Source organism: Protopterus annectens, chromosome 3.part0 (assembly GCF_019279795.1).
Source record: "Protopterus annectens isolate FY-2018-M chromosome 3.part0, PAN1.0, whole genome shotgun sequence".
Lineage (NCBI taxonomy): Eukaryota > Metazoa > Chordata > Ceratodontiformes > Protopteridae > Protopterus > Protopterus annectens.
Window position 1 is genome coordinate 895,334,218 of NC_056731.1, and position 14,119 is coordinate 895,348,336.

The window sequence follows — 14,119 nt, forward strand, 5'->3', positions numbered from 1 at the left end:
GCCATTTGGTCATAACTATTATTTAATATGTACACACTACTAACTTTGTTTTTTCTCACAGTGATCTTCACTGAAATGCTTGTGTTTTTCTTTTTCAACCTGTATCTACTCAAAAACTGTATTGAATACTACTTTGTATAGATTAACTAGAAGATGTGTATTCTGCATCTTACTGTATGTATACTGTATCTAATTATTGTATATTGCTTGTATTTCTGTGGAGCTTTTCACCCCAGGCCTCCCCTGAACTTTCTCGGTAAACAAATGTAAATAAATAAATCAATAAATGTACAATATGGTAGTTGCATAATTGTGCACACCCTTAAAATGATACTTTGTTTAAGCACCTTGTAAGTGACTTACAGCATTCACTCTTCTTGGGAAGGTGTCTATCAGCATGACACATTTTGACTTGGCATTATTTGGCCACTCTTCCTTGCAAAGGTCCCCCAATTCTGTTAGATTGCAAGGGCAGCTCATGTGCACAGCCCTCATCAGGTCACACTGGAGTTTTGCTATTGGGTTTAGGTCTAGGCTCTATCTGGGCCAATCAGTAACCATGGGTGTGTTCAGGTGTAGCCATTCTTAGGTAGCTTTGGATGTGTGCTTCAGGTCTTTGTCATGTTTAAGGCTGACACCCCTCCCCATCCTCAAGATGCCTGATGAATGTGGGCCAGATGTGAGTGTTATTCTGAACTGTTCAGAATTCCCACCACCATGACTACAGGCACAGTTATGACTTTAGAACAGCATCCCCACAGCAGGCCAATGCCACCAGCATGATTCACCATGGAGATGGTGGTCTTCAGGTGAAGACAGGTGTCGCTTGTGCACCACACTTACCTTTTGGTATTGTGGCTGTGAGGTGGATCCATAGTCTCACTACAACATAACACATTTTTACACATGCCTTTGGAAGACTTGATGTGCTGTATTGCAAGTTGCATCCACCCCTGGATGATTTTGGTGTGGGGAAATGCTTTAATCTTCTGACCCTACTCCATAGGCCTGACTTATGCAGAATATGGGAGATTGTTCTCACATGTAGTACACAGCACCAGTACTTGCAAAAGATTCCTGCAACACTCTCAGTGTTGCTGTATATTTCCTAACAGCCTCCATGACCAGGTTTGGACATGTCTTTTCATCGGTTTTGGAGGGACGTCAGGTTCTTTTCCAGAGCACTGTTGTCCCATATCCAATCCACCTTTGGATGACTGTCTCTACTGTGTTCCATGGTGTATGCAATGTTGTGGCAATGTTGTTGTACCCTATTCCTGCGTGATGCCTTTCAAATATGAGATCCCTTTGCTGCTTTGTAAGCTGTCTGTAAGCCATGGCTGTTGGTGTTGCAGGCAACTGAGCAAATGTCATGAATATCCTACTTGGACAGCAGACAGCTGTTTGGTGTCACTTGGAGTGCCTTTACTTGATGGCAGGTGTGTTCCCAAGCAGACTGAATGCTGTCAGTAAATCAAAAGCTTCTGCAATAAAATATTATCTAAAGGGTGTGCACACATATGCATCCAGCTTATTGTAAGGTTTGTATACTCCATATTCGGTGCCCAACAGATTGGTTGGTTTTACAAGTGAATTGTTCATGTTATGGGTCACATTAAAGGTTGGAAAAGGTGTGGACTGACATATTGTGGTCTCAATTTGTATATATTAAAACCATGTGGCATTGTAACAGGGGTGTGTACACTGTTTATATCCACTGTATAAGAGTAATGTTTCAGGCATGTTCCTACCTTAGGCCATTTGTCCCCCATTTTGCCGGTCTCTGTCCAGAAGTCTTGCAATGACAAGTTGCGAGGTATGCTACAGGAATGTTACATTCTCTTCAGATAGGCCCCTGTGTTGACCACTGTGATGCAATGCAGTTAACCCCACCACAAGTGAACATGCACCTAAAGCAATACGGCTATGCCTGACAGTTGTATGTATGATAAATTGCATGCCCTTCACATACCTGGGGTATTGACAAACCACAACAGAACAATTCTATACTCACCAGCTTCAGACTGTTGGCCCACATACAGACAAGAGGGACATAGGTAGCTGTGGGAGAGAGGTATTGTCACCAGACTCACATGTGGCATTGGTACAGGATGGATCCGGCATGTCTGCACATTTACAGTACAACCCCCAATACTACACAATTTGCTGTCCTTCACCAAAGATGTGCGCTATGGTGCATTAGAATACCCCATCCACACCTGCAATCTGACCTGACACATACACGTAAATACTCTACAGATACAAGTATGTCTGCTACACTAGACTAGTAATCTCCACTGTGGCCTTACCTGCACACTCCTCCATTGTCTGGGTGCCACCCACCTCCAGCATGTGGGGGTCTGTACCCTGATATTGTACTGGGATGGGTGCACCAAGGTTGGCGAGGAGTTCCTCGGTGGGTGTCAGTGGGGGCTGAATGGCTGGGCCCCCACCTGTGGCTGTGCAGTCCCTGGCTACTGCAGCTGCCCTTCAGCGGGCATTGCATATGAGGTCAGTTGCATGATACTGGACCTGCTTGTATGTTCGTGCGTGCAGGCCGACATCATTTACCCTGTGGACAAGGTCATTCCACAGGGTGGTCCTCTCCTGCAGATGTTGTTGGGTACCACCAAACATTATACCATGGTTATCGATGATGGTTGCAATAATCAGAGCTGTCTCTGCCTCTGTGAAAGGCGGATGCCTCGCATGCTGCATTTCACCTGGAAGACATAAACAGGGAAACACATCACAGGACCTCATACAGTTGGCAGCAGTATGGACAGAAATTGCACATCAACAGTGGATATTTATAGCCACCACTCACAACCACACCATACCCCTGTAATCTATCAGCACAGTGTCAGCTTGCATTGCACTCCTGGCCCTGATGTGTCATACCCCCCCCCCAATGAGGGACGGTCAACTGCATAATCCTCTATTTCTCATTAATTTCTGGGTAGAGGGATGACAGTGGCCATCATCCATGTGGCTGGGGTGTGGATGGTGCCCAGGCTGTGTTTGACTACAGTGCGTGATGGAGCTGGGAGCACATGCCTAAGTTCATGTAGGATGCAGTCAGGGATATTATCAGGTCCCATGAAGACTTAGCGTTGTTGCCTTTCAGTAGGCAATATGTACCTGCTCACCCTTGATGGGGAGATGGGTACGGGTGATGCACATATCCACCTACACAGATGGGGGAAAAGGAGGGTGACGTTACCACCTAACCTGTCTGATGCAGGTTGCCTATAGACATGGCATGTGTGTATGAGGTGTGATTGACCACCAGTACAGGGTGAATTGTGTTGTTGCCTCTGAGGTGGACAACATATGTGGAGACAGCCTTGTGATTGGCCTTGGTGGTGTGGCTGTATCTGATTTGTACTCATAGTTAGCCTTACAGTGATTCACCTGTGACCATAAATGCTTATTCAAATAGAGGCAGACATGCTTCCAAATTGTTGCCTGCACCTATGTGGCCCTGTACAGCTAATATAGCAACCTATTATGTGGTTTGTGTATTGCTGATGTCCACCAAAGGGGATTACTCTACCTTGGTGGAGGTGGGTTTTACAGGTCAGGTATTGCTGAGTCTAGACAGCTACAGTGGATAAATAAAGTGTACACACCCCTGTTACAATGCGTGGTCTTTGTGCTATCCAAACATGACACTACAATAACTAATTTCAAAACAATTTCCACCTTTAATGTGACCTATAGCCTGTACAATTCAATTGAAAAACATAACAATCTGTTAGGGGAAAACATAGGCAAATTAAAATAAGTACAATAAGCTGTTTGCATGACTGTGCACACCCTTAAACTGATACTTTGTTGAAGCACCTGTTGAAATAAATACAGCATTGAGTCTGCTTGGGTCGGAGTCTATCAGCATTGCACATCTTTACTTGGCAATAGTTGTCCACTCTTCCTTGCAACAGCACTCCAAATCTGTCAACTTGTGAGGACATCACTTGTGCACAGCCCTATTCAGGTCAACCCAGAGATTTCCTATTGGGTTTAGGTCTGGGCTCTGCCTGGGACATTGCCAAACTGTAATTTTTATCTGGTGAAGCCATTCTTTTGTTCATAGGTTCATAGGTTGGTACTAGGCTATCAGCCCTAGGGCCTATACAAGCCTAGCCATAACAATTCCCTGGCTATTTCTTCCCACAGTATTTACTTCCCTTGACCCCTGTCTAGCAGGCCAACTGATGTGATCCCCGGGGTGAATTTCCTATCTCCCATCCAACCATCAAGGTTCCTTTTGAAGAGGGCCAAAGAGGCACTCTGCTTGACATGTATGGGCAGTCTATTCCAGAGTCTGGGGAGTCTCTGGGTCAGGAAACTATCCCTTCAGCATGTTTTGTTCATTGTGATTACAAGGTTTAGATCCCTGGAGCTTTCCTTGATTTGTTGTATGCTTAGGGTCATTGTCATGTTGACAGGTAAAATTCCTCTTCATCTTCAGCTTTCTAACAGATGACTGAATCTTTTGGGACAAAACTGATTGGTATTTTGAGCTGTTCATAATTACCTCCACCTTTACTAAAGCCCCATTTCCAGCTGAAGAAAAACAACACCAAAGCATGATACTGCCACCACCATGCTTCACCAGGGGGATGGTGTTCTTTTGGTGATGCAAAGTGTTGTTTTGGCTGAAACATACCTTTTGGAATTGTGGGCCAAAGGTTCAACCTTGGTCTCATCAGACTATGACACATTTTCCAACATGCTTTTGGGGGACTTGATGTAGTGTTTGGCAATGTTTGTCTGGACCTGGATGTTTTTCTGTGTAAGAAAAGGTATCCGTCTTGCAACCCTACCCCATAGGCCAGACATATGTGGAATTCAGAAGATTGTTGTCACATGTGGTACACAACCAGTACTTGCCAGACATTTCTGCAGCTCCTTCAGTGTTGCTGTAGGTCTCCTGGCAGCCTTCATGGCCAGTTTTTGTCTTTTCTTTTCATCAATTTTGGAGGGACGTCCAGTTCTTTGCAATGTCACTGTTGCCCCATATTTTCTCCACTTTTTGATGACTGTCTTCACCGTGTTCCATGGTATATCCAATGCTATGGAATTTTTTTTGTACACTTCTCTTGACTAATACCTTTCAACCATGAGATCCCTTGGATGTTTTGTAAGCTCTCTGCGAACCATGGCTTTTGTTGTAGCAGGCAACTGAGTAAATGTCAGGAAAATCCTACTAGGACAGCTGAACTTTATTTGGGGTTAATCAGAGTCTCCTTAATTGAAGCAGGGGTGTACCCAACAACACTGAATGTTGTAATTAAATCAAAAAGTGCTTCAACAAAGTATTAGTTTAAGGGTGTGCACACTTATGCAACCAGCTTATTGTACATTTTATTTTTTATATTGTTTCCCCTAACAGATTTGTTTGTTTTTCAGTTCAATTGTACATGTTATAGGTCACATTAAAGGTGGGAAAAGTTTTAAAATGATTTACTGTGGTCTCATTTTTTTATATCAGAAAAACCTGGCATTTTAACAGGGGTGTGTGCACTTTTTATATCCACTATAATTAATAGGGAGGATGTGAAACTTATAGTAAGAGATATTAGCAAGACATTTGATACAGTAGGACATGATGCCTTGTGGGATGCTATGGAGAAATATGAAATTGGTAATATTTATTTTTATTTATTTATTTTACATTTGTTGACTGGGATAGTCCAACTGGATACATGTCCATTTTCAGTGGAGTCCCAGGGAGAAAAGCTCCAAGGTACAAACAGAAGGAGATTACATGGTTCATGGTAAACACTGTTTACAGACTCTTTATATAAGGAAGTTACACAATTCCCAAAGTTTAAGAATTCATAAGCTAAAAGCCTAGAATTTGTGACACATCTGAATTGCGGTAAAAGTATTAGACACCATCATAAGGAGAGAGCTAGTCAGGCTTGGTACAAGGACAAAGCCAGTTTAGTTTCAAATATTGTTTGAGTCTTTTCTTAAATTGACTCAGGGTCGATTCCAGGGTGATGTCAGTAGGGAGAGACTTCCAAGCTCTACCTACAGGGTTGGCAAACAGAGAAACATCAGCTGAATTATTAGTTTTGACAGTCTGAACTAGCAATCTATTGGAAGAGCGAAGATGATAATAGAATTAGGAGAGTGAGCATGTTAGTATAGCAAAATAATAGAGTGAGAGTGGTAGAGAATGGGTGGCTGAGTAAAGAAATATGAATGGTGTGGTAGAAAACAAGGATGTCCTGTGAGTGGAATATTGTTTGCATTGGTGCTGAATGTAATGGTGAGTGAAGTAGCTTATACAATGAAAAATGCTAGATATGTGATGCAAAAAGAGGTGGTGAGTCTAGTAGTTTTGCCGTATGCAGATGATATAGTTGTCATTGCTGAGAACAAAATGTGGATAAGGAATGTGCTGGATTGTCTGAATGAAATTTTAAAGGAAAGGGGGATGACCTTAAATAGAGATAAAAATAACGATTTGAGTGATGTGGTAAAAAAATGGTGATGTTTATTTTTCAGTGAATGAAGTGTCTTTGCTGGGAACAAAATTTGGGGAAAATGATGTAATTATGATGCAATGGAAGGGTTTGATTAATGAAAGGAAAGACATATGTCTTCTGTAAAAGACCTATAAATTAGCATTCGGGAAAAAAATATCTGGTGAATTCTGTATTAATGGGAAAATAGCAAATATGTCAAATGTTCCTATGATCCCAGAAAAATATGAAAAGGAAATTGTGTAGGTGGTATTTTCTTTTGTATGGGGTTCAAGATTAAAGCCAGTGAAAAGATATATGTTGTATATGGGTAAAATGAAGGGAATGGAAGTTGCTAAATCCAGTTGTTTGTTCTGTTTCTTCAAACTTGTATAGAATATTAAAGTGGAATGAAATATTGACAATGTTTAAAAATAAGTACAAAAAATTGTGGGAGGTGATGAGAAAAAGGAAGACAGAAAAATACTTTGCAAATGAAAATTTAAATTATCAAGCAAAATACTAACAAAGAAAACAAAAATTGATGATAAAGAGAAAGATAGAAGGATGTGGTATAACAAAATGATGAAACAATATTAGGAAGGAGATGAGATGGCCTAGGTTTGGTGTTCTTTTCTAGCCTCCATTGTGGGAGGTGATGAGAAAAAGGAAAACATAAAAAGAATTTGTAACTGAAAATTTAAATTATCAAGAAAAAATACTAACAAAGAAAACAAAAAAATTATGATATAGAGAAGGATAGAAGGATGTGGTATAATAAAATGATGAAACAATATGAGGAAGGAGATGAGATGGCCTAGGTTTGGTGTTCCTTTCTAGTCCCCCCCCCCCCATGCTGGGCTATTGGATCACAGGAAGGACTGTCCAGTCAGAATTTCAACTACAGACTACAAACATGTCTCAGTCTAAGTGGCAGACAACCTTCTTTCTCCTGCTATCTACTTGAAAATTCATGATGACAGACTGTCAACTTTACTATTTCACTCATTCACTGGTTCTAGCACTATTAGTATTAGTCTGTCAGTGTGGGGCTTGAAAAAGTTGTGATGATGTTTGAATGTGAGAAAATTGCTCTATTAACAGAAACTACTTTGACAGCATTGAAAAATACAAGTAGCACAGAGGATCAGAGACAAATGGGGACCACACTGTTCTTCTTCCATTTATTAATTTATTTTTTAACAGCACTACCTTCACAGCTACTCTACTCCACTTCCATTTTCTTTTTCTTCCACCTAATCAACTGTTACATCACAAAAATTCATGTTTCTCCATCATTACATGGTCTTTATCTAAAAAGAGAAAAATATGAACCAATACAGCACAATATGGAAAACCCACCACTTATTATGAAAACAGAGAAGCAGCGCACTGTCTGATTTCAGAAATAAGGTCATAGTATCAGGAAATGTTTTATACTGGTACTATGTAAAGCTGTAAAAGAATTGATGAATTTGGTCTTCATGATAAACAGGACACACTGGATCTCTCTTCATCAGTCTTTCCCTTCTTGAGGAACAGAAAACACCATTTTTCTTCTCTCAGTTGACCATTACCTGGTCACCTTGTGTCATTTAGTGTAGCAATATTGATGCTAAAGCTTGGAGTTGCCTGCAGAGGCAGCAGTTCTTTGTTATGTTTCTTCATTGACTCTTTGATTATCAGTTTAAATCTCACATAGCAATTATTTTGCTCTGTTTCTTGCTTCAAATAGAGAAAGAGAAGGATGGGAAATAGATATTCATTTATACGACTTTTTGCTAATAGAAAAATAGGCAGCCTGGGTTTAATATGTCTTTCTTTGCAATCTCTATATGAAGGTAAACTGAAAAGTTTCCAGACAGGCATGATTATTCAGAGTAGCTTTGACAAACTGCACTTATGTCTACCAGTTCTGCTGCCACATAACTTCAGACTAATGTTTCCCACATATAGATTCATCACCAAATGCACTGTCTTTGTCCCTGCACCTGTTGATGTGTATGACTGTGTATTAATGTTTACCTGTAGACTAGGACTGGCTGTGGACTCAATATTCCATATGGTGAAAACCTTTTCACAAGTTCTGTCAATGTGGTTTAATAAGTGACTCTGCAAGCAGCAGTCAAACTTTGTCATTTGCAAATCTATGATCTCAATGACAACGAGGGTCCAGATCAACTGCAAAATAAATTATTGAAATTTTCATTCACCTTCAAACACACTCTTTCTAACAACAACTTTTTCTTCCATCTAATTCATTGTTGAAGACTTTGGAGCTTGGAATATTCTTCAGCTGGGACATCCTCAAAGACTGTACTACATAAGTGGCCATGACAATGGTCAAAGCCTGCAGATAACATACATAGCGAATGACTGAAGCATGCCAGCATCTCCACCATGATAGGCCCTTGGGCCAAGGAAAAAAATGTGAACTAATCCAGTAAAGCAGGCACAGCCCATTAATTTTCTGTAAAATGTACAAGATACAACTACTCTGAATAAATGATTGATTTAGTGAATAAATATTAAAAGATTATAACTATTAAATACATATTCTTTTCTTAAAAAGACTAATGTGAAAACAATAAAAAAACAGGTTGTATGTAACAGTGTGTTATTCTACTTCTGTGCACTGTCCCACAATAGACCAATGTTTTACTCCAGTCTTTCGGGCAAACTAGCAGGTGGGTTAGAGCAGTAGACCTGCTGGGTCTACATTAAATCATTGAAAACCCACTTCAATGAATGGCATTTCATTAGAAATGCCATTCATCTAATTCACTCTTGTGGGGGGCTGTGCCCCCTACACCCCACACTAATTATATCAACCAACTCCGAGATCGCACTACAGTGAGGAAAGGGTAAATTTCTGATTTTTCACTGTACCGCAATCTCAGTATGAACAGTTCGATGATGTAAGTGCATCAAAAATACTATTCGCTGAACTGAATTTTCAGTGATCTAATATATACCTGACCTGCTTATATCAGATGAATTCAGTTGTAAGCCATTTGCATGTACACAAACACACACACACACACACACACACACACACACACAAACACACACAAATTTCTTGTAGACATACACACTTATATGTTATTAATTGTTCTGGAAACATATCACATTGCTCCAGTTCAGCAATTCCTGAGATGCATAATTCACGCAATATTCATGTAATATTTATATGGTATATTGTATAAAACAGCATATTTTGTTCAGTGCATTGCTGCAAAATTCTTAAACAAAAGCTATATTTGAGACCAGGTACTGCAGAACGGTGAGACTACAATTTTCTGAGACAATTAAAAGAAATTAATGCGCATACTTAAATTGTATAGTGCAGCCACATTAAGAACACTAGCCTTTTCTCATTCATCCTCAGTTGATGAAGACAAATCCTACCCATACTCTTCCCTCTGCAAACTCCCAAGCACTGATCTGTATTCATTTCCTTTATATTCACATCTTTGCAGATACTTCAGGGTTAAGTAATTTTCACCATCTGTGTCTCCCTTTTCCAAAGCCAGTACAAGTCAAAACCCCAGTGCAGCTAAGACATTATTATGAGTAAACTAATACGACAAATGGGAGAATTTGCCTCAATATCCAAATGCACTTTTTTTGTATGTGGCTGTGTTTCTTATTATATATTCTAATATCTGTACTGTTTAACAGGAGTATCTTTTGAAATGAATACCTATTGCCAAGGCAGCATGGTAAGGCATACTCAATGAAAATACAAACATTCTGCTAGCAAAATTAAGTTACATTTCCCGTCTTCCCAACATTTTACATTTATGGTTCCTTTGCACTGTGTTGGCAAACTGCAGTGAGCTTGTGTATCTTCTAATATCTTTGTGCGTACAAAGATGATGAATGATGTACTGTTTGTTTTCAAATGAAAATACAGTACATACAATAAATAAATACATTTGTAGCAAAAATCATTGTGCAGGTCTTTAAAGCAATACAAAGCCTAAATAAAATGTCTGATTTGTTTCTGCAAATACTATAGTAAAGTGCATGCGTTTCCTGTGCTAGGCAGCCATTCAGGATTGTTTAGTTTGGCTGGTAATTCCACTGCTGTTGGTGATACTGTTTGACCCCAGGGAATTAGTGCTGACTGCCTAGTATTTCTCAAAGTCAACATTCTTTTCTGTAATTTCAAGAATGTTATCTGAATAATGAGTGCACTGCTGTGAGGGGGCCCAATTCCCAAGGCCTTTACAATAATTCATGCATCTGGTGAAAAGTTTAGAGAAATGGGGGTATTAAATGAGTAACTGATTGAAGAAACAGACAGTCCAGGAAAGGAATACTAGATCAGACCACGTGTGCTTGAACTTGCAGGATCGCATCTGCAGTATAAGCAAACAGATGAGAAATGATAGCATATATATGTTTACGCATAACTGAATTTCATAAAGTAACCTTTCTTTGTGATTATGGTCTATAAGTTATGACACTACTAATTACTAAAGCCATTACAATGTATACTACTTGTTACTTTGCATCCTTTTCTCACCCTTACTACTTTTAATTTGTTTTTTGTTTAGTGACTGATGCCAACTGTCTTTTATTTTTTAAACTTTTTAAAGGTTTCTTTACTTGCTGGTCTTAAAGGTCTTAAAACACAAAAATTGAATATTGGGCAGACTGCATGATAATTTAAGGCATAGCTATGTGAGTCCCTTATGCCCTTTTTCCTGTAAAGTTCTGCTGACAGAGTGACAGTATAATTCATGCATTTTGCTCTTCTAAAGGAAATGTATAATATAAATTGGCATAAGGCAATTACAATCATTTGTTTTTATGCAGCAAGACATAGGAGATGTAGTGCCGTAGAATAAAAACAAACATTCTGTTATGCTGCACCACTTGTCTGGCTGAGTTTTAAAATGGGGGAGCATGTCTTTGAGGGGACAGCATTGTGGTACAACATTATGCTAGATAGCAAAAGGCATGACCTCAGCAGCAGAGCAGCTCCTTTCTTACTCCTTCACCATGAGTTTTGCATCTTCGTGTGCACTTGGTTCCCTCAGTTCTATGGCAGTCCATCATGGAAACGTTTACATATGAGCACATTTCACAAGCTGTATTATATCACGCTATATGAACAGTATGATTGTGACATGCATAATAACAGAGGGTGCATCAAAGTGGCAAGACCTGGAACTTTGGGTCTCTGTAACACAGAATGACTTCTCAGCTATGCTGCATTACATTTAAGACTACAATTCATATTGGGTTTGCAGTGCTTAGCATAGATCTGCACTAAGCAATTAGGATTTCTCATAAATTAATATGAAGTTTAGCATCTGAGTATCTATAGTTGGATAAAACTTGCAATTTTAATTATCTGTTTTATCTGTCTGATGACATTAAATTGAATCAACAAATCTTTCTTATTTTAAAGCTTTCTAGCACTCATAGCTATGTGGCTGAGAATGGTATTCCACTAGTTATATGATGATCATTTGATTAATAACATTTGGTTAAAATGCATATTTCTCAATCAAATTCTCATTTTTTTGCGTGATGACTTTCCCAGAGTTGAATAACCCTAGCAGTAGATATATTAAATTTGGGAATTCAGGGGGTGAAACTCTATATATGAGTTGTAAAGGAATTGTTCCCACAGGGAAAAACACACCTCCTTTGAAAACTGAGCTGATTGTTTTGTTTTTGACTGTCTTGCTTTCTAGCAATTGCTTTTTGATTAATTAGATTGGATCTGAAAAAAGAAATATGTTGTAGATTAATGGAAATGGGTTCTTAATAGACAGGAGATTTTTTCTAATTGTTATTATTCTGTCTAATGCAACGAGTATGGCTGCCTGCTTGAAAGTTAATAACCATAACCTTGCTTTTTCTTTTTCTAAATTTTCTTCAGACTTCACCAAGCTCTGCCAATTCTGCCAGCAATTGTACAACAATAGTAAATGCAATTTCATAGCGTAATGTATCTGATTAGTGAGTAATTTACAGTTTCTGTTTTAAAAATCCATATCCATGTATAAGAACATGATATGACATGAAGTCAGCTAAAATGGGACATCTGCCTTTACTTTACATAGCTAGTTGGTACTTCGTGTAATGTTTGGTATAGTCATAGCATTTGTAGCACTTCAGTACTGGCTGTGTTTCTGTCTTTCTTTTCCTGCCTCTGTTTTCAAACTACTGTCAGTCATGTGCAGAATAGTAGAAATGCTTCCATTTCAGACTGGCCATGTATCAACTGGCAGAAAGCTGTTTAGTAGTTTTACTCTCATTTTTATAAAATGTATTCTGTTTGATTTGTCATTTGGGACTATAATGTTAAATATAACTGGTAAACCTATTTTGCCACTGTTAACTCATTTCCAGAGACTCCAAAAGCCAGTAACATATGGAAGATTTTTGTGATCAGCTTTATTAAACATAACAATGATATGATAATTTAACCAAACAAAGTGATTTAGGCTGCATGGTAGAATGCTCATTTATATAATATACACCATACATAACTTACACATACACTAAACAGGGCAATGTGACGGATCACTCACCAGCAACACTAGCAGCATCCTAATGCTCATTATCTACAGCAACAATTTTTCAAGTAGCGTAATAAAGCTCACTTGATTCACTAGGGAGAAAGCATGTAGCCTAACAAAACATAAAGGGGTAGGGGAGAAGGGCCAAACATCCTCAGCCAACTAAACCGGCCCTTCTTCTGCCCAAAACAAGCCATTCAATACTGTAGAGGATTGAGAGGGCACTTGAGTTTTCCAGTGCCAAAGAGATAATCCCTCCCCTAACCTAGCCTTATATATCTCCCTACCCAATCACCTCCTTTCTTGCTTATCTAACTACCTAATCCCTCCGCCTCCCTCCCCTAGCCAGCATAGCACTATACTATGTAATAACTCTGTCCTTCCATAAGTTACTCACTTCCCCTTTCTTAAATGAACATTTATTTATTTATTTATTTATTTGAAGTTTGTTTGCCAGGATAATCCATTGGGCCGAATGAGCCCATTTTCAATGGAGTCCTGGGGAGAAAAGCTCCACAGATACAATGTCAAATATGCAATAAAGAATAAAACAGAATACAGTAGTATAAATGTTACATAGCATTTTGTTAGAGTGTTAGAAGTAGTACATATAAGCAAAAGATAATGTTAAAAGCAACATGAAAAACAAGACAGAAGAGCTTAAGCAACAATACATATAAGTTGACAAATTTTAGTTGTCTATGTACACAAGCAAATGGAAAAAGTGTTAAGTAAAATTTTAGCTAGTAGATATGTACAGAGAATATTTACATAAATGGTAGCTACAATATGAATGTTCCCATAGGAGGGAAGAGCTGTGGAGTAGGGAGTGAGTAGTAGCTGGAGGTATTATGCAGGATGGGTACAGGAGCATTCCCAGAGAGAAGATAGGTGTGAATGGAGGAGAGATTTAAAGATTGAAAGGCTGCTGGTATTGCGGATATGAGATGGGAGGGAGTTTCAGAGGTGGGCCAGGGAAAAGGAAAGTAAGAGTTTGCCTGCTGGATGGGCTGATTTGTGGAGTTGAACTAGGTTGTGAGTGTTGGTTCTGAGGGATCTGTTAGGGTGGTGGATGGTGAAGGCTGAGGAGATTGTGGG